General features: G+C 35.3%; 1 long non-coding RNA gene across 1 annotated transcript; it reads left to right on the top strand.

The window, feature by feature from the left end:
* Positions 1–1,864: 1,864 nt before the first annotated feature.
* LOC306650454 lies at positions 1,865–22,081 on the top strand. The gene is made up of 3 exons (XR_013760930.1): positions 1,865–2,016; positions 10,825–10,951; positions 21,153–22,081. It is a non-coding gene; the product is annotated as an uncharacterized lncRNA (long non-coding RNA).
* The last annotated feature ends 229 nt before the right edge of the window (positions 22,082–22,310 follow it).

Genomic DNA, 22,310 nt, shown 5'->3' with positions numbered 1-22,310 from the left:
TTCTATGGTAAAAGGAGTGACAGACTGACAGCTGCTTCTTCAACAATGAATAAATGCAGAAAACATAATGCTGTTGTCCAAATATTAAATGAATATACCTGCCAATGAAAATTCTTGCAAACTTAGACTTCTATATCTAATATTTTTTAGTCTTTTGGAATTTTGGCATTAAAAATTCTCTCAGACTTCTTCCATCTCTGGCTATCACTGGACTTTGATTTGCATTCCTCTTGCCTCAGGTTGGACAAATATCTTCATGGTAGAAGTAGCTTCAGCTACCCTATTAACTCCTCTGGATCCAGAGATTTCTGAGAGATCATGATATGGCATTTTTGTCATCTTGCTGACTTTTACTTGCTTTTATGAAGATTAAAACAGACATTTTATACAGTGATTTTAGTTAACAGGATTGAGTAGAAGTAACCACTGATTTTTCTCTAATATTACTATTCAGTGCTGTAGTTCCTTGGGGGAAAACCCCACAGTGCTTTCTATAGTCTAAAGATACAGAAATAATGCAATGATTTAGGATTTGCAGATCAGTCATCATGGGGAAGAAGTCCCTGAAAGGAGAAGTAAAAAATGGGAAGAGAGGACAAAAAGGCAACTCTGAATGTTCCGATAATTAATTTTATTTTCCGAATGTTCCGATAATTAATAAATTATTTTATTTTATTTTGTACAGTTAAAAAAATTTAACTGTACAATAGCTGTATATATTAAATAAAAGCATATATAGACAAATATCACAGGACTGAGAAAAAATATTAGAAAAATCCTGCTCAAAAGAGTTAAACCAAAGAGGTACATTAGTCCCTGTTATCCTTGTGTTTGACTTCTGCAAGTGGTTTCAGTTACTCATGGTCAGTCAGAGCAGGAAAGTAGTAAAGGGAAAAGTATCAGAAACAAATAATTCAGAAATTTTTAATTGCCCACTGTGTTGAGTAGTGTGTGGGAAATCTCATATCATCTGGCTTTGTTCCTGGAATGTGAAGCATCCCATGATGAATAAGAGTATCAGATAAGAGTGTCAGGGTACCTTAGTCCTTGTGTTCCAATAAGTCTTATTTTACTTAATAATGGCCCTCAAACACAAGATTAAGGATGCTTGCAACTTGGATATACCAAAGACAGGCCATTAAGTGTTTCCTTTAAAATTCATCTTACATCATCATAAGTACAAAGTTTCTCAAGTTTCAACTTATATCATCACAGTAAAAGGGCATTTTGAGACACACACAGCTCATATTCACATAGCTTTTACTATAATATATTATTCTTTTAAGTGTATTTTTTTACATTGTATTCATGTCTTACTAACTTATGAATTTAACTTTTAAAGATACATAGGTACAGTAAAAAATAGTATATATAGCGATCAGTATTATCTGTGATCTGTGGCTTTAGGCACTCACTGGGGGTGGGAGGTCTTGGAAACTATTCCTTGTAGCTAAAGGTGAATGACTATATTTCAAATCAACAACAATAAAACACGTGTCATTTTAATCAGATAAACGTAAAGGATTTCCTGGTTTTAAAGTCACAGAATAACACAGGAAATAAAGATATTTAAGTGTATAAAGCTTATGCTTATATAGTTAGCAAAAAGCGAGCAAAAATATGAAAGGCCTATGTAAATATACATATTAACACAGATGCACATTTAATCTCACTAAATGCCGAGAAGCGCATTTTTAAACAACAAAAAGCATTCCTTTTTTCTCTCTCGAAGATAGTCAAGAATCAAACAACAGGATATCAAGGAAGAATCCCGAAGAGGCCTCCCTACAGACGGCGTTCTGTCCCTCCCGCGGAAGAGGAAGTGCATGGGGCGTAGTGGGAACTGTAGTCCACATTGTTTCCGCGCCCGCGATTCCTCTTCCGGTCACCGTGTGAAAGTCCAGGGAGGTCGAATGACCCCTAGCCGAATGTGACTCCGGCCACGCCATGCATAAAGCCGGGTCTTACAAGTTGGAGGCGCCGTGGGCACCGGCGTGGAAGCAAGTGGTGTGCGAGGTGGGTCAGTAAGAGCGAAGACCTGGGTCGTCGTCACGTGTGCATTCGCGAACCCAAGGCGAGTGCGCATGCGCATCCTCCCTGAGCCAGGTGGGAGTCAAATACTGATCAGTTCTCCAGGTTCGTTTACCTGGGACTGATCCTGGGAACTGAGCACCTGGCAGGTTTGCGTCCTTAAACAGGTCAGGTTTTAAAAATTGTGCAGGGAAGATATACTAAATGGCTAAGTTTAAATCATTGTATTGAGAGTTTACTCTGTAAGGAGGTGAAGTTTGCTTTCCTGTGCTATGATGAGTCTTGAGGTGTTTGACGTCAGGGTTTCCTGCTGAGTTTTGGGTCCCTTACACAGCCCTTTCTAGCCACTTTAATTCTGTAAATCTCTTATGTACTTTAGGCATTGGCTGCATTGATTGCAGCTCTCCTATAGGGCCTCCCGTTCTACAGGGCAGATCCTGCTGGGACCTTCCTGCCAAGGCTATCTGCTCTGAGCATTAGTAGAACAGGCAGGCTCATTGCTTTTCAAGGGAAAAAGATCCACCAGCGTAGTGACCTTTTATCATATAGGTTAAGCGCTCATCATTTGGCAAGTAAACAGAAAGTGAATTTTTGTCCTCAGTGTTAATGTCCCTTTTAAGAGTTCTCAGGCAAAATTCAGCAGCAAGCAGCAAGAATACATTCTGAAAGGACGCATATGGGTTAAGAACTCTTGCAATAAACTGAAGGGAAAACTTAGAGTTTGAGAAAAGACTAGAACTTCTGAGTCTGTGTTACTGTTGGAGTTTCTGGCCCAGGAAGAGGGTAGTTTGGGAGGTGGTATCACATCCAGAAAGGAGATAGTTGACAACTTAACCCAAAACTTTGAGTTAAGGGATGTAAAAGAATCTGAGTGTAAATGAGCAAAAGATCTTTTAAAGTGGTAAATGAGGAAAAAAGGAATTAATGGCTTCAGTTGGTTAAAATGTTGGCTTAATTGTGGAAACCCAAACTGGTTGCTCTGGACTAGTCCAGTTACTAATTGCTTTTTTTCCCTACTAGCTCTGTCCTCTTGATACTTCCTCTAGAAAAAGAGGCCATGACCTTGGTATTTGTGAGTTGAATTTATTTTTCTCCTGAAATGCTAAATTAATTGTTCAGAGTTGACTGACTGACTTTTGCTCCTTTTTAAAAAATGGAAAATGTATTACCTTTTACCATGCTCCTAATGTTTGTCAGTTAGTTCTAGATACTGCATCAATTCCAGTTTTTGTATCTTAGGGGAAATGCAAAAAAAGATGATAGTTATTTCCACTTTGGGAGTGAAGAAAAAAATCTAAGAGATACTAAGATAAGTGTTCAAGGTCACAAAATGCAAAGTCATAATTAATAAGAAATTTGTGGGAAAATGTTTTGACCATGTACATTTATTAAAACTTTGACCACTACATATACATTCATTGATAATTGCTGCACAAATGGTGACTATTTAACTGCGTTATTATTTTTACATTTCTGATTACTTCTTCTGTGAATAAGATCTGACTTTGCTACTTAATTTATTCATTTTTTATGTCAGTGGAAACTCATGGATCTTTATTCCCTGGGTTACAATCTGTTATAGATATTATTGATTTTGATGCTGAAATTATCCAGTTGTTTAAGGTTCTTTTTGTTCTTTCCCTACCCCAACTCAGGGAGTCTTGAGTCTATTTAATGGAGAAGGTGTCATTGAATCCAAATCTGGGTGCAAGTTGTATACATGGCTACTAGCTATCACTGCTTGCAGGTCCTTCCAATGGACAAATCTATGTACAAATGTGCAAAACACACATGTACATATGCTTATATACACATATATGCAGCTCTGTGTATTAAAATCCATGAATTCATTCTGATATTACTCCAACTCAAAGAATTTGTTCATGTTTTCTTCCTTGCTATATTTGTGATTCCATCAGCATAATGAGAAAACAGGCTTGTATTAATGCTTGTATTAAATATATTTATTTCCTCGTTTGCTCAGTTGTAGAATACATAAAATGTAGTTTTTACAGCCTATGCATTTCACCTATGAAGAACCTACTAGCTTACCATAGTTCAGATTTGTGGAAGATATTTTTATTATGAAAATGCTGATTCAAAAGTTGCTTGGGGAATGAATATATTCATTTTAAATGTAGTTACGTTCATTTGTTTGATCTTTATTTTTTGGTTATGGACTGGATTGTATTCTTCAAAATTCATATATTGAAGCACTAAGTGCCAGTACCATATAATGTGAATAGATTTGGGAATGGGGCTTTTGAAGAGGTAAGTTAAAATGAGGCTGTTAGTGTATTCCCTTATCCAGTATGACTGCTGTCCTTATAAGAAGGAGAAATTGGAGCACAGACAAGAGAGGAAAGATCATGTGAGGACAAAGGGAGAAGATGAACATCTGCAAGTGAAGAAAAAAGGCCTCAGAAGAACCAAACATGTTAACATCTTATTTTTTACCTCCAGTCTCCAGAATTGTGAGATAATAAATTTCTTTTGTTTAGGCCATCTAGTCTGTGGCCTTTTGTTACTGTAGTCCTGAAACACTTACACAGTTCCATTTAGAAATTTCCTTCTATCCTTGGTGATTTTTAAAAAATTATTTGTAACATTAATGTGATTCTACAATTAAGGATTATACAAAGAATAACTCTGAGAGAATTATAATTCTTCCTTTACCTGTGAATTTTTGTCTCATCCAGTGCACCCCTGTAGGTAATCAATCTTATCAGATTCTGTTTTTTTATTAATCAGAGCATTGTAATTATACATAGTATTTGGGTTCATTTTGATAAAATCGCACTTGAAAGGAATTTCATTTCAGCTCTTACTCCCTATCTTTCCTCCCCTCCTCCCTTTCTCTATTTTTCCTTCTCATCTCTACTAATCTTCCTTTCACTCCCTGATTTATTTTTGACTAGTATTTTCTGTATATACGTAAAGATGAAATTCCCTTTGGTACCTTTACATATGAATATAACATGATTTTGTTAATTATTGGGTATTTCTTTCCCTTTCCATTCCGATCTCCCTCTCTTCTACTCCACTAATCTTCCCTATATTTTTTTTATATCTGCCTTCTTTCTCTTATTTTGCTCCAGCTTCCACATATGAGAGAAAGCATGCAAGTGTTGATTTTCTGAGTCTGGCTTATTTCACTTGGCATGATTTTCTCCATTTCCATCCATTTACCAGCAAATGTCATTATTTTGTTATTTTTTATGTCTGGGTAAAATCCTCCTGTGTATACATACCACATTTTCTTGATTCATTCATCTACTGATGGGCATCTAGGTTGATTTCATAATATGACTATTGTGAATTTGCTGCAATAAACATTGAAGTGGCTGCTCATCAGATTGGGTTTTATTCTTTTTATAATTTTCATGCAGAATCAAGCTAATAATGTACATTTTACTTCCACTTTTTTTTAACACACAAAAAATAGCATACTGTATATTCTCTATATTCTTCTTGTATCTCCTGACAATATATCCTGGAATCACTGGATATTATTCAGTGAGATTGTTCTTATTAAATTTTACAGCATTATATCATACAATGAATATTGTATTAATTTGCTCTGGCTTCCTTAATTGCCATCTGGGTGGTATAACAGAAATTTATTTTCTCACAGTTCTGAAGTGAAAAATCTAATATCAGGGTGTTAGCAGTCATGGTTCTTTCTGAATGAGGGAGAATCTGTTTCTGGCCTCTTTCCTACTTCTGGTAGTTTGCTGGCAGTCTTTAACATTCCTTGTTTGTAGTTGCATTGCTCCCATCTCAGCCTTTATCTTCACTTGGCATTCTTCCTCTGTAATTCACTCCTTACACTTTTATAAGGTATCAGGCATATTGAATCTCCTTTATCACTTCTATTAAATCTCCTTTATCACTTCTGTTAACTTGATCCTCTGCAAATAAGGTGGAGCAAATAAAATTTTATTTACTTGGGAAACAAACTTCTTCAGTATCTTTTTGTGAGACTCAATCTGCCCATAATTTTATATATTGTACTTTATTCAACCATTCTTTGTAAGAACATTTAGGGTTTTTCCAATATTCTGAAATTCTAAACAGTCTTGCAGTGAGTAACTTTACACATATATATTTTTATGTTATTGGATATATACCTTTGTGCTTCTGTATGTTTCAGAAGTGTGTTAGGGTTTTCATCATGTAGTTTTTATAAATTTCTAATTACAATTTTCCTGAATTATCATTTTTGGCTATCGTAGTGGGATTTTCTCTGTTGTTTCTTTTAACTACATATCGATCATGTATATGAAGGCTGTTGCTTCTTCTGTTTTTTAGTTAACTTTGTGTCATAAAGCCTTACTGAATTATTATTTGTTATAATTTTATCTTTATTTATAGAGTTTTCAAATATATTATCACTTCACTCACAAAGATGGTGTTATATGAACTTTTTCAATTCATATATCTTTAATTATCTAATTTGATTTGTTTGGCTAATACTTATAGTAAAAATAAAATAGTGGTAGAGAAAATGGGTGTTTTAGCCTTTTTGCTCTAAACACCTTCAGTATTTCTTCTTTTTTCAAGGTCTTGGCTTTAGGAATGAAGCCTTTTCAGCATATGTGAGGATAATGATATGATTTTGTATTACAAATAGTAAGCCAAAACAGTGGATTCTCATTATTCACTTCAGTTATATTCTACGAAGTTGCCATGCACATTGAATTAGCAAGTACTAAACCACTGCACTTAAAAGGTAAAGGTTTAAGATCCTGTTTGCTTCTGATCACAGAACTAGTCAATGTATAACTTTGTATTGTGTGTTTTTATTTAAGGACACCATATTTAATGTTTATTGTTGATTCATTAACATTGAACTCATGGCCAATAGCACTATACCTCAGGCCTGAATGAAGTTTAATCTAACACTTGCTTTCTTCATAATATATTTTGTAGTCTTGTACTTAGGAACACTGGATAGGAAGAACTTCATCACTACACATGGAAACTATTTTAAATAATGAAACCATCAACAAAAGCAAACCAAACAAAAAACCTTGAACCCTCCCGGGGTGGGGGAACCAAAACAAAGAAACACATGGCACTGAATAGTCTATAAAAAAGATACCTGTTTAATTATGAAAACTGAAGAGACTGCATGGCTAGGGAAAATCAAAGTTTTTACAGCTTTGTACGTGTCTGAATATAATGATGAAAGTAATGTGAGTATTGATTTTGGGGTTACAAAAACCTTTTACCAAATAGGGAAATCTGCAGATATGAATTGATGAAAGACAGAGATTGACATACAGACTTCTAAAGTTGAGTCAATTTGGAATTTCTAGAATAAATGTTACATATTTTACCATTTTGTATTTGACTAATTAAATAGCTTTATCTCATTTTTATTCCATTAGTTTTCTTCCTTTTTTATTCTTTTTTCGGTTCTTTGTAATTCAGTCAGTTCTGGTTCTATAAATTTATTCTTTCCATTTCTATAATGAATTGCTGGATTTCTGATTGAGATTATATATATCTACACAAACACACACATATACTTATGCAACCAAGTGCTTCTCTGGGGATATTTCATTTAGTCTGTAGTATTCTGTTATTGTAATATGGTCTATTTGCTGCTATCATTTTGCAGGAGAATGGAATTTCAGCATCTGAAATATTTTGATTTCTCTTTCTAGAGAAAGGCTGTTTACTTGAGTGAATTTCATGAACAGGTTTGGCAGTTTGTGTGACGAATTAGTTTTCTTTCATGGATCCCTCTTCTATACTCTACCAAGGTTTAGCCTTCTTGATTTTATTAATCATTATTAGTTTAACAGTCTTATTTGATTACCTTTTCTGAAGTATGATTTTAGTCCTTTTAAATTTTGCTAAGATTTGGATTATATCCTAGGATATAGCCCCCAAAATGCCTAAACTGTTTATTTTTTCCCAGTGTATCTTCTCTGTGATCATTAGGTAATTTCTATCCCTCCGTTAATTTCACTATTTCTTTTCTCTGTTCTCTCTGTCTGTTGTGGAGCCTGTTAATGAATTTTTTTTTTCAGTTAATTTATGTTTTTACCTGTAAAATTTTCATAGATTTTTCTTTATATATTCTGCTTTTCTGCTGAGATTTTCTCCCTTTTCATTTGTTTTGAGCAGTTATGTAATTGCTCAGTGGGACTTCTGATGTTGACTGTTCTGAAATCTTTGTTTCAGTTGATTCTGGGTGGTGGGCTGGGGTAGGATTTTATACACAGGTGAGGGTAGAAGTATAGGCTCACCTGCTCAACCTTGGCTGAAGATGATGGGAAGAAAGCCACATTTTTACTTGTGTTTGCCTAGAGTAGGTGTTCAGTGTCTAAAATCTATTTATTTATTTATTTTGTTTATTTAACAGTACTGAGCTGACCTTGTTTTTCTGGTCTTAAACAAACAAACAAACAGACTTTTTGGGGCCTTTTTTCTCTGTTCCCATTGGCATTTCCAGATTGATGATTCTTCAGCTTCTGCTATGGAATTTAGAAGACTAAAAATCTCAGGAACTCAGTATCAAGTTATTTCTCAGACTTAGAGAGTGTAGTCTGCCTGCCTTTTTTTTTTTTTTATACCTTTCATAGTTGTCCTGTATTTGTTTTAAATATAATATGCAGGATTTTTATCTGTAATTAGTTGGGAAACAGGTGTTTATTCCATTTTGACTAAAGTAAAAGTCAGTTACTTTTTCCTTTTCAAGGTATATTATTTTATTTAATAATTCAACAACATATAATAGTTGAACAAAAGTGAAAGCATCCTGCCTTTTAATATTAACCTTGAATGTCTAGTTACATCTTTCTGCATATTTGTAGAGATAAGGGTTGGACATTGTAGTAAGACAGAAAGAGAAGACTGATTAATGGATGAACAGAAAGAAAATAGGAATTGTTTAATAACAATAGATGTACCAGCAAAGAATTGAAAAATATTTAGTGTTACTTGAATTTAATAAGAAAAAGTAACTACGGAGAAATTAAGGAATTGCTTTATCTTAGAGATAAATATACTGAACAAAATAAAATTCTTGTTCTAGTATTTTTCTAAGAGTGAAAGAAAAGACCATATTAAAAGAGATTCACTGTGTTTATATCTGCATGGTTAGATATTCAAGTATTTTTAAAAATTTCTTCTCCTGCCATTTTGTTCTATAGATGTTTTGTTTCTGCTGTTGTAAAATTTTTACTTGTCATGGTTTACTCTTAGTTCTCCTATAACTATTTTCCTGGTTCATCATTTCAGTTCTGATCCCGCAATGAGTTAGGATTGTTCTAATCAGTGGTTCAACTAATCTATCATAAAGGCTGTAAAATAAAACAAACAAAAAATCCGCTCAATTATAACAACAAAAGACAATTGTATTAACCCAATGAAGTAAGCCAGAAAAGATAATCTATTTGAATTAGGACAATAAACAGCCTTCATCACTATTTTTTGTGATTATTTTATTCCTTAGTTCTTCATTGTGATTTTTATTTATTATTATTTATTTATTTTGGCAGAGAGTTTGAATTTCATTATCAAGTGATTCCTTTAAAAATGTTCTTCCCTTAGCCCTGTAATATTTGAGAATTCCTAATTTATTTGCTCTATGGTAAATTTTAGTTCTCGGAATAGTTCATACCTTTTCATGTAATTTTCTTATCATTTTGATTTTTGCTTATATATATTTAATTAAATACATGTCCATATTGGATGTTTCTATAGAACACGCATTTAGGGAAGATAGCTTATATTCCTTTGATCACAATTCTCCCAGAATAGTTTTTTTTTATTATTATTATTCTTTGCCCTTCCTTTTCTTTGTTGCTTTTATTGCTGTGCTTTCACTTCTTTGCATGCCATTTCTGACCACGTTCTTACTTTTAAAAAAAATTCTATTTATTCTAAAGTTTCTGCTGACGGGCAGAAATCTTATCTACTGTGATTAGTATGGATGGATTCTTGTAGATTCACCTCCAGAATTATTCAGAATTCTTACTTTACTTTTTACAGTGTGATTAAGTTTTTGGTGTTGTATTCTTTGTATCTTTTTAAATGTGGAGACACTGTGGTAGTGAATGGGAAGCACGTAAGATAGCCTTTAACTCTTTGTTGGAGACCTGAAACCTGTTCTTTCTACCCTCAGTTCAGAGCAAAGAATTCTGGGATCTCATTCTCTGAGCTCCATATTCTGCCTCAGAAATTGGCAGGTCCCTGTCAGTTCTACCTGTGTCTGCAAAAGAATGGTATGTCAGAACTTCTTTTGATGGTATATTTCCTTGACTTTCCTTCTCCAACTCCCTACTCTGTGGTCATCTGCATCTTTCCATCTTGTTACAGGGCTTGTTAAATGATTTCCCATAAGCAATTGTTACTGTACTTACACTTCTGAATTGTGTTCAGAGGGCTGTTAATTTATTTTTTTCAACAAGAGAGAAAGGGAAAGATTTTGGTTATAAACTGAGGAAGAATATTCATGGAGAGACGGTTTGAAGATTAAAAACATTATTAAGATATGAGTGAATGTCTAGAGAACATCAGAGGAGAAAACCTTTAGGTCCTAGATAAGAGAATCTAAAGGGAGGGACACCTGTTTCTTTGAGACAGGAGGAAAAGCATATTGAGAAAATCAGTGAATTTCTACTTGCTTGTGTCTATGTTAGATATATCTCAAGTCTGGGAGCACTGTCAGAATATTTGCTATACATCTCCAACTTACCTGTGATTGTTAGCTTCACCCTTTATATAATGAACATTTTTCTGAATAGTTAGTAATGTGTAAATATTCTTGTATTTTAGGAGTCAGTGACATTCAAAGATATTCTTGTAGATTTCACTGAGGATGAATGGAGACAACTAAGTCCTCCACAGAGGAAATTGTACAGGGAAGTGATGCTGGAGAATTAGATGAATCTGATCTATGTGGGTAAGGACAAATTTCTTTTGTAATTGAAAACCTTCCATTGAAGGGTCCGTACTTCCTCACTTATTAACAGTCATGGGTCTTTATAGTGTTCTTCTGGTCAGCTGGATTTTAGTCTGAAAAACCAAACCTTTCAAATCCAGTTGGCCATTTGTCACTATGACAAAACACATGAAATAATCAACTTAATAAAGGAAAGGTTTACCTCAGCTCAGAGTTTCACACGTTTTAGCCTATGGTTGATTGACTCTGTTGCCTTTGGGCTTCTCATGAAGCAAGACTTCATGGCAGGAGCACATGGTGGAGAAAGATGCCCACCTTATAATACTCTGGAAGGTAAGAGACAGGGATAGGCTGGAGTCCCAGTATTCCCTTTAAGGGCACACCACCAATGATCCTTCCTTCTGTGAGGCCCCAGCTCCTAAAAGTTTCACCACTTCCCAGTAGCATCATAGGCAGTAGATTAAGTCTTCAGTGCTATGACAGTCCCATGACATAGGATTTTTTCTAACATATCTTTCCCTAGGTAAATTATCTTTATGCTTTAAGAACTGATATCAGGAACTTCTATATCTTAACCCTCTCTGAAACCTCACCATACTAGTCTTTCAGAGGGCTCGCATATTAAGGGAAAAGATATTTTCAGATATATTTTATGTTTTTCTTTCCCCATGAGTAGGATGTCACACTTTCAAAACTGGTATTATCTCCTCACTAGAGTTAGAAGAGGAGGCATGGATGATGAGGACAGCACCCCTGAGAGGTGCTCGTCCAGGTGAGACTCAGAAGATAATGATGTTATAACTGCTAAAAATAGAACTTCTTGAAATGTTGGCTGATGAATTTATCTCATAGTCCTCTCTATTTTATATATTTTTCATCCTTTTATCCTGTTTCTCCTTGATACTTATCAGAGGAGGATGCTCTTTCTTAAGTTCATATTTTCTTATGTTTTCAAAATTCTTACCCATATTTTCTCATCCATCTTATTCTCTTACTCATCTCACTTCTGTGACTTTGTGGCATGATTACTCCTTACTTCAGTATTCTTATGCTTTTCATTCATTCTCCTTTGTTAGTCATTTAATTTTCTTAACTTTTCCCCTATAAATACAAATAAACATACTAGACCATATCTTATCTTAGTGCCTGAGAGGAAGAATTGGTTAAAATAGGGCTGGAAGAAAAAAAAATTGCTTAAAATGTTCTGGAGAGAGTTTAGCTATAAAGAGATTTAATGATAATAACCTTTTCATGAGTTCTTTCTCTGACAGGACCTCCATCTAATATGTACCATAGAGGTCTAGAAATTGAGTCATGATCAAATATATTTTCTCAACATTATAAATAGCTGATTTTCATTATAATGACCTTATTCATTTAAATTATGATACATCTAAACATTGAAAAATTATGTCATTGGAAACAGTTATATAAATTCTTAATGATATGGGATAATGTATTATGTAAAGAAAGAAAGTTATAAAATTTTATGTATACTTACATTTAAAAATACAATAGAGGGAAATATTAAAATGAAATGACATGTTACACTTTGAGCTCTTCCCTTTTAAGTTGTTTTTTTATTTTTCTGATACTGAGGATCAAACCCAAGGCCTCCTGTATTCTAGGTCAGTACTGTACTACTGAGCTCTTCTCACTAGCCTTCTCTTGCTTTTAAATGCAATTATTATATTATATTAAGTACAGTTTTTCTCTTTCCTTCCCAGTGACGTATTTCTTAAGACTTGCTATTTCTGTTCTTTCTTACTACTTTAGCATATTTATACTGACATTCCTATGAGGTTTGGTCCCCCTCCCCCTTTAATTCAATGAATATCTATTGAGTACTATGAAGCTATAAAGAAAAAATCCTGAAGGGAGCACTCACAAATGTTGAAAGTCAGTATTGCCAGGTGTGCAATTCCAAATGATTTTTCTTTTCTTTACTGTCTTTAGTTTCTGCTAAAATTCTACCAATGGCATATTTTCATTTTAAAAATCAAACAGAAATACTCTAAGGTACTTGTTGCCCTGCAGAGTTTTCCATAATTTCAGTATGATTAAATTTCTTTTTTTCTCTCTGTCCTTATTTTAATTTCTGAAGACTACCCCTCTATTGAGATTGTTTATTTGGAGTCAGCAGTTACATTTCTTCTAAAAAATTCTAGTCTTTTAAAAATTGTCTTCATCTTCAGTCTTTCTGCTACATTTTGCCATTTTAATTTTTCCAATTTTTTACTTGACTTTGAGCATGTAAATTTGTTATGCAAATTTTATAATATGCAAATAACAAAAGTTAGTCAATTTTACCTTTCTTGAAAAGAGGGAATACATACATATAAGCTATGCTGTCTTTCTTATTTGACATACAGAACAATAATTAGTCATATGAAATAACTGATCAACATTCAATTTCATTGGTTTACTTTCACTCTTTGGATACCCATGATTGAACATTTAAGTTACTGCCAAATTATTCATAATGGTCCATATATTCCACATTTGTTTAGTTAGACTGTAGTATAAAATCCTTAGAAAATGATTTTTTTTTTGCAGCAAAAGTTTTAACTAATTTAGACCTTTTAAAAATATTTTGTTAAATTTCTTTCAAAAGAATGTGTTAGCTTTCTTTCACTCTAATGAGGTTCCTGAGAAAATCAGAGGAGGAAAGATTGTAGTTTATTGGTTTCAGAGGTTTCAGTTCATGGTCACTTGGCTCCATTGATTCTGATGTTTTGGTGAGGCAAAACTTCATGATAGGGAGCTTGTGATAGAACACAGTTGCTCACCTCATGGCAGCCAGAAAGCAGAGAGGGAAGAAGGGATTTGAAACAAGGCATATCCTTCATGGGCACACCCCTAGTGACTTCTTTCTTTCAACTAGGGCTGTCTCCTAAAGTTTCCACCACCTCCCAGTAGCACCATAAGCTGGGAATCTAGCCTTTAACACATGAGCCTTTGAGGAACAGTCCAGATCAAAACTATGACAAGGACAATACCACTGTACATTCCTACCAGTAATATATGCACACACCTGATGTAAATTATATAGCTCATGACTTTGTACTGTATTTTTCTCACTATTAAACTGTCAAATTTTTCCATGTACTTAGTGGGCCTTTTTTTTAAAAATCTTTTACAAAAGATCTGTTCTCACTTATGAGAAAAAATGTAAATAGCTGATTTTCATTATAATGACCTTACTCATATAAATTTTGACACATCCAAACATTGAAAAATTATGGCATTGGAAACAGTTACATAAATTAATGATATGGGATAATGTGTGAATTTATTATAATTAATTTCTTATTAATGAGATGAATGTAAAGGTTATAAATTTGTGCTGTCTGATACTAACTGTGTGTAGCTTTCCAGGCTATTGAAATTTGTCCAATTCTAACTTCAATGTACTGAGTGTAAAACACACACCAGATTTGGAAGAATTAGTAAAATTATATAAAATATTTCATTAGGATTTGTTATGCCAGTTACATGTTGAAATGATAGTATTTTGAATATATTGTTGAATAAAATATGTCATTAAATTAGTTTCACCTGTTTCTTCATAATCTTTTTAAAAATGTGGGTTAAAATTCAGTTACAATGTGGTTTGTATTTGTGACTCATTTCACTTGGAAAACACTGATACACCTAGGTAATTCCTTTATATTTTGGTTATTTACCCTACTCATGTCTTTCATTGATTAATTGCATTATGTTTACAGAACTAAATTATGCTTGATAAAAATATTGAAACTATACAAAAGTAAAATAAGGTCTGCTATAAAAAAATCTTCTATTCCTCCACAATCCTATTGCTGGTCTGTGTCATTTTGTATAGAATATAAAATGATACAATGTTTTTCATGATCTAAGGTTTATATGTGAAGCTAAATTATCCCTAATTTTCTGCCCTCAGCCTATAGTTACCAGGAAGCCAAGATTCTAACCCTATATTCTGATTATTTTCTCTTCTACCCAAGTTGTATAGATCATTTATCCCCTTAAGGATTTCTAGATTCAAAAATATCTAATTCTAAAATTAATATCCTCATTTATAACAAGAGAGGGAACGTTATTATTTAGACAAATATATAATAGTCAAGCACCATTTATATATGCTAATGGTAATCAAAACAGGTTCTTCTCTGTGGCGGGCAAAACCCGGGGCCCAGGGTTACGCCACGTGCATCTAAAGATGGTGACTGGCAGAGAGCAAAGGGCATCCTGATTATGCCTGGAGAGAGGCAGGAAGCATTTACAATTGGCTGTATGATAATCAGTTCAGCCGCCTAGCGCGTGGACAGATATACATTACATGTATGCTTGAGCGAGTGATCGCTTGACCTTTAACAGGATTAGATGGACATATCTGGTTACAATTGCTTATGTATGAGACTGCTTATATATTGAAGGTGTTATTTGAATAAACAGTAAGCTGCTTCATGAACCTCTGAAGTGTGTCTTTCGTCCCGCTGGTGGGGCCGTAAGAGGGAGAAGCGGCTGCAGAGCTGTTTGGAGCAGCCAGGGTAAGAAGCTGTGGCTTTCCGTAAGTGGTGGCCCGGACCGTGATCAAACGAGGATCAGACTGGGAATTGGTGAGCATTTGGGTATATAAAAGACAGTTTCACTAGTGTAATTAACAAGAAGGTTTCCCTATTTGAGGAAACGGTGGCCATAGGTTTTAATGGAAGGGTCCCCTAGAGAGAGAGCATAACTGAAGATTCTCCTAGAGAGAGAATATATTGAAAGGCTGTCCCAAGAGACAGCAAAGGATGTCCCATAACAAATATGTGTAAGTTATTTGTGTTACCTTTCCTTGTTTGGTTTCTGTTTGTTGTTGTTATTGTGACATTAGTTCATTTCTGTCTGACTTCCAAAAAATCAAAATTTCAAAAACAGTTAAGAGAAGGGAAAAAGATATTAGAAACTGTAAAAAAAGAACAAGTCAAGCTTCTGAAAGAGAAAGTAGATGTTCAGACCTCTGTGCCTCCGCCAGAGTAGTATTAACTCCAGAGATGGGAGTACAGCCAGTACCTACTTTGGCTGTCGGCCCATTACCTAAAGGAACAGTGGGACTAGTTCTGAGGAAGAGTTCTTCTGCTTTAAAAGGATTAAATATTGTCCCTGGAGGTATAAACCCTGATTTTACAGGAGAAATAAAAATCCTTGCTTCTTCACCAAGAAGTGTAGCAATAATAGCTCAGGGTGATCACATAGCACAATTGTTGGTCTTACCCAGTTGCTATGATCAATATCCATCAAAAAATATTATTAGGGGAAATAAAGGATTAGGTTCTACTGGCCAAAATATGGTCATGTTAACATGGGGTTTAAAAGATAGGCCTATGACAAAGGTAGTGATAGAAGGCAAAAGTTTTGAGGGCTTATTAGATACTGGAGCTGACAAAAGTATTATCAAAATTACAGAATGGCCAAAAGCCTGGCTACTTCAACAGGCAGATCAGACTTTAAGAGGATTGGGTATAGCTTCCAATCCTAACAAGAGTGCAGCCATATTAAAATGGAAGGATAAAGAAGGTCATAGTGGTATTGTCCAACCTTATGTCCTTGAACATATCCCGGTAAACTTATGGGGGAGAGATATCATGGAACAGATGGATTTACATCTCACATCCGAGATCCCATACGGTAATCCAAAAGCTAATCAAATGATGTTAGCCCAAGGACACATATGGGGAAAAGGTCTTGGGAAAAATAGTCAAGGACCTACTTCACCCATTTTAGTTACTTCAGAACAAGATAGAAAGGGATTGGATTTTCATTAGGGGCCACTGAAGCAATTTAAATAACATGGAAATCTGATAAACCTGTCTGGGTCCCTAAGTGGCCCCTCTCAAAAGACAAATTAGGAGCGGCCCAGCATTTGGTTTATGAACAACTAGAGGCTGGACACGTGAAACCATCCACCTCTCCTTTCAACACACCAATATATATAATAAAAAAGAAATCAGGAAAATGGAGGCTCTTACATGACCTAAGAGCAGTAAATTCTATAATGGAGCCCATGGGACCTATTCAATTAGGATTACCTACTTTATCGACTATCTCAGTTAATTGGCCCTCCATTGTAATTGACATAAAAGATTGTTTCTTTTCCATTCCGTTACATCCTTCAGACACCAAAAGGTTCACATTTACTGTGTCCTCACTTAATAATAGCTCTCCTACTAAAAGATATGAATGGATAGTCCTCTCGAAAGGCATGGCCAATTGCCCTACCATGTGTCAAATATATGTAGGCAAGGCTATTGAACCTATACGCATAGCAAACCCTCAACTTTTAATCTATCATTATATGGATGATAGTTTGCTAGCTCATAAGGAAAAACCTGTCATAGAGCAATGTTATAATTTCTTACTAAAGTCACTTGAAAGATGGGGCTTACATATTGCCATTAATAAAGTACAAATCACAGACACCAAAAACTTCCTGGGATCTATCATAAATCAAACTATGGTTAAACCCACAAAAATTACTGTTCAGGAAGTCGAGCTTAGAACTTTAAATGATTTTCAAAAACATTTGGGTGATATTAATTAGATTAGACCTTACCTTCATTTATCCACCTCAAGTTTGGACCCCCTGTTTGATATTCTTAAAGGTGATTCTGAACCTCTTTCTAAGCGAGTGCTTACCCCTAAGGCTCAAACAGCTCTCAAGCTTGTTGAAACAGCTATGGAAAAGGCTCATCTTGATGGTTTTGACCTAACTAAGCCTTTATCATTCATTGTCTTGGCCACAAATAAGTTACCCACAGGAGTGTTTTGGCAAAAGGTTCCTATTCTATGGGTTCACATGAATTATGCCCCTAACAAGGTCTTAGCCTTGTTTACTGAATCTGTGGCAGAATTAATCCTTAAGGCGTTAAAAGTATCCCTTTCCACCTTTGGATAACATCCCTCAACTATCACTACCCCATATACTACTGATGAGATACAATATCATATTAATAATTCAAATTCATGGGCTATAGTCTTTACTAGTACTTTTGCTGTTTTTGACAATCATTTGCCATTTGATCCTCTTTTCCAATTTTGAAGTCAACATCCTGTAATTTTTCCTAAAGTCACCCGAAAAGAACCTATTACAGGAGCTACCTTTATATTTACTGATGGATCAAAAAATGATATGGTGCTATTACTATAGATAATGTTACAGAAACATTGTTGTTTAATACTCTATCTGCACAACAAATGGAATGATTAGTAGGTATAGAATTATTCAAAACCCACTATGAGCCTTTTAACCTATTCTCTGATAGCAAATACATTGTTAATGCTATTCAAAATTTAGAATTAACTGGTCTGATTTCCCTCACCTCCACGATTACTAAATATTTGCACAGTTTACAAAAACTTATTTGGGACAGAAAAAATCCTTTTTTTATTGGGCAGGTTCAGGCTCATACTGGCCTTCCAGGTCCTTTAAGTTTACACAATGATTTAACAGATATGGCCACCAGAGACCCACACATCTTTAATATGCTTGAAAATGCAAAAACTTTTCATTCCAAATTTCACGTAAATGCTTCCACTCTACGCACATGCTATAAAATTACTAAGGCAACAGCTCAGGACATAGTCAAGTCTTGTGCTAAATGTATTACACTTATTCCTAACCCCTCATTAGGAGTAAATCCAAAAGGGCTTCAGCCCAATCATATTTGGCAAATGGATGTAACTCATTATTCAGAATTTGGAAAACTACAATTCATTCATGTGTCTATTGATACCTTTTCAGGATTTATTATGGCCTCTGCTCTTACTGGAGAAAAAACCAAAGATGTAATAACACACTGTTTACATTCTTTCTCCATCCTAGGAGTTCCCAAACAAATTAAAACAGATAATGGTCCTGGATATATGTCCCAGGCCTTTAAACAATTTTGTTCCACCTTTGGTATTCAACATGTGACAGGAATTCCCTATAATCCTATTGGACAAAGCATTGTTGAGCGCGCCCATTTAACGCTTAAAAACATGCTTTATAAACAAAAAGGGGGAATAGGGGCATCATACAGATCCCCAGAAGACAAATTGTCTGTTGTCTTGTTTGTTTTACAATTTTTAAATCTTGATTCTGAGGGCTGATCGGCTGCTGACCGTCATTCAGAGCCTAATAAAAAGAATCTACCTCAAGTGCTCTGGAAGGACATTCTATCAGGACAATGGAAAGGCCCCGATCCGGTATTAATCTAGACCCAAGGGTCTGTTTGTGTTTTCCCACAGAACGCACAATCGCCAATTTGGGTGCCAAAGAGATTGGTCAAGGCCTCAACAGAGACCCCAAAACAGGAAGAAAATGAGGCTTCTCCTGCTGATGGTGCTGGTGAATTCTCACCAAATTAATGGAGGAGACTCGCGTGAACTATGGGGGATAGTGAAGATGTGGCCCTATCCTGTACCCCTTGCCAACTCCTCTATTCTATATCCTCCTAACTTTACAACATTTGGCCACATTTCTGCAGCCTGCTGTTCTATGGGGAAAAGAATGGTTTGTGTTTTTGTCCAGGGGAGGTCTCATGTGTGTTGTATCTGTCCTGTGCATATACAAAATGCATATACATCTGCACAGAGAAACAGCCGTTATTCGCCAAGCTCTCATCGCAATTGATGCTGGCCCATCCCCCCAAGTCTGGTTAAATATGCTGGACCGGTAGCCAATGACGGGTAAGATTCATAGGGGGTCATACCAACCTAAGACAGGAAATGAGGGCTAGAGCCGTGGACAACCTAAGACAGGCACGGTCCCTTTTATAAACAGAAAGGGGGAGTTGTGGCGGGTGAAACCCAGGGCCCAGGTTTACGCCACGTGCATCTAAAGATGGCGACTGGCAGACAGCAAAGGGCGTCCTGATTATGCCTGGAGGGAGGCAGGAAGCATTTACAATTGGCTGTATGATAATCAGTTCAGCCGCCTAGCACATGGACAGATATACTTTACATGTATGCTTGAGCGAGTGATCGCTTGACCTTTAACAGGATTAGATGGACATATCTGGTTACAATTGCTTATGCATGAGACTGCTTATATATTGAAGGTGTTATTTGAATAAATGGGAAGCTGCTTCATGAACCTCTGAAGAGTAAGTGTCTTTCGTCCCGCTGGTGGGGGCCGTAAGAGCGAGAAGTGGCTGCAGAGCCACTTGGAGCAGCCGGGCAAAGAAGCCGTGATTTTCCGTAAGAGCAGCGGCTGCAGAGCCGCTTGGAGCAGCTGGGCTAAGAAGACGCAGCTTTCTGTACTTCTCATTCAGGGCTTTGCTGATGATAATCGTTATTCTTTGCTGTTGAAAATGAAGTTTCCACAAATTTACACAGGTTGTAATTAACTGCTAACTTAGCTGAACTGTGCCAAGTCAGTTGTATTATTGCTGATTATATCGTGCGTTAGTTTGAATAGTTGGTTAGTTATTCCAAAGGGATCTGCTGCTCAGGGAGACTGATTTAATTTCAAGCTGTATTTTGTAACATAGTATGTACACGTGCATGCACATACAAGTGTTTGTAAAGACAGGAACATGCTGTGTTCAGAACCATAGAGACTATGTCACAGATGAGGAAGTAGCTATTATTGAATGCTCCATTTTAATGCCATGCCAATTAAGAAAGAGAAGTAAGTATGGGATGGGTGTAGAATGTAGATTTGGCTTTTTTGGGCAGGAGAAAGCATGGGTTGTATGTGAACAATAGAAATTTGAATTGATAGGATAAGGAAAATTTCCCTTAATAGCCTTCATATTTTTCTTATTGCCTTTTCTGTAACTTTTTCTGTTATTGTCTAATCTATTTTTTCTGCCCAATTTCAACCAACTTAAGATCATTTTTAATGAATGTTGTATTTCCATCCATTCATCCAGTAAATATGTATAGTGAATGCCTATCATGTGTTAGGCATTTTGTTGTTATTTGACTTTCAGTTCTTAATTTGAAGACTTGGTATATTGTACTTTTTCTTTTGGTACTCATTTCTCATTTCTTGCAGTGAGAATTCTAGAATTCATCACTAACTTTCCTGACATATTTAGAACCAAAAGACATGGAATTTTGGAGAGTAAGCCAAGACATTCCTTTAGTCAGAAATGCTTGAGATTGAACATTTCTTTATTCAGAAATCTCATCATCTTCAAATAAAGCCTTATTTATTCTCATCACTTAATTCCTTTTATTCTTAAAGGAGTATCAACCAAAGTATCTGGAAGTGGGAACACTGGTGGATTATCAAGGGGAAGTTGTAACAGACTTAGCAAACCAAAAACTTTTACCTTGGAAAATCACAAGGCAAGTGCATTCCCAGGACTTTGTTGTAACAGAGTGCCTAAATTTTGAGGGAGGCAAAGGTTTTTTAATGACCCAAAAGAGATCAAGGAGAAAGCACTATTGAGGAAAAACCATTCAATGGAAATTGGTTTAAAGAAGTTTCAAGGTCATATTTCATCTAACTTAGCAAGACAAACCTCTTCATTATTTGAGGATGGGATAATAGGCCAAGATACACATGTGGGAGAGCATGCTGAACAGCTTGGCTGTGAGTTTTGTAAGAATAAGACAAATTACTCTTGGAAAACAAGGTTTGTCATTTGCAGTCACCAGAACTATGCAGAAGTGAAATGGAATGACTTTGAAAATGTCCTTAGGAAAAATTCAAATTTTGAAAGAAATGAAAAAGTTCACATGATTGATATGCAATGTATACATATTCAGAGGAATAATAATTTAAATTTGAGTTATCATCACCATAATTACAGAGAAAATACAACAAAGAAATCTTATAAATGTAATGATTGTAGAAAAGACTTCAGTAGTAAATCAAAACTAAATTGACATGTGATGATTCACACAGGGAAGAAACCTTATAAATGTGATGAGTGTGGTAAGAAATTTTAGTGATCATACAACCTTCATGTTCATCAGAGAATCCATACAGGAGAAAAACCATATAAAAGTAATAAGTATGGTAAAGACTTCACTAGAAGTTCAGATCTAGGTACACATCAGAGGGTTCACACAGGGGAGCAGCCATATAAGTGCAATGAATGTGGAAAGGGCTTCATTGCAAGCTCAAAACTCCTCATTCATATGAGAATTCATACAGGAGAGAAGCCATATAAAGTGTGGTAAGGGCTTTAGTAGAGGCTCCAAATTCCATCTTCATCAGAGAATCCATACAGGTGAGAAACCATAAAAATGTGAACAATGTGGCAAAGATTTCAGTAGGAGCTCCAAAGTTCATATCCATTAGAGAGTCCACATAGGGGAGAGACCTTATAAATGTGAGTGTGGTAAGGGCTTCACTCTTAGCACAAATCTTTATGCTCATCAGTGGATCCACACT

This window comes from Sciurus vulgaris (genome assembly GCF_902686455.1).
Source record: "Sciurus vulgaris genome assembly, chromosome: 2".
In the NCBI taxonomy this organism is placed as follows: Eukaryota; Metazoa; Chordata; class Mammalia; order Rodentia; family Sciuridae; genus Sciurus; species Sciurus vulgaris.
Note: the sequence above shows the minus strand (reverse complement) of the source record. Positions and strands in the feature narration are given on the sequence as shown.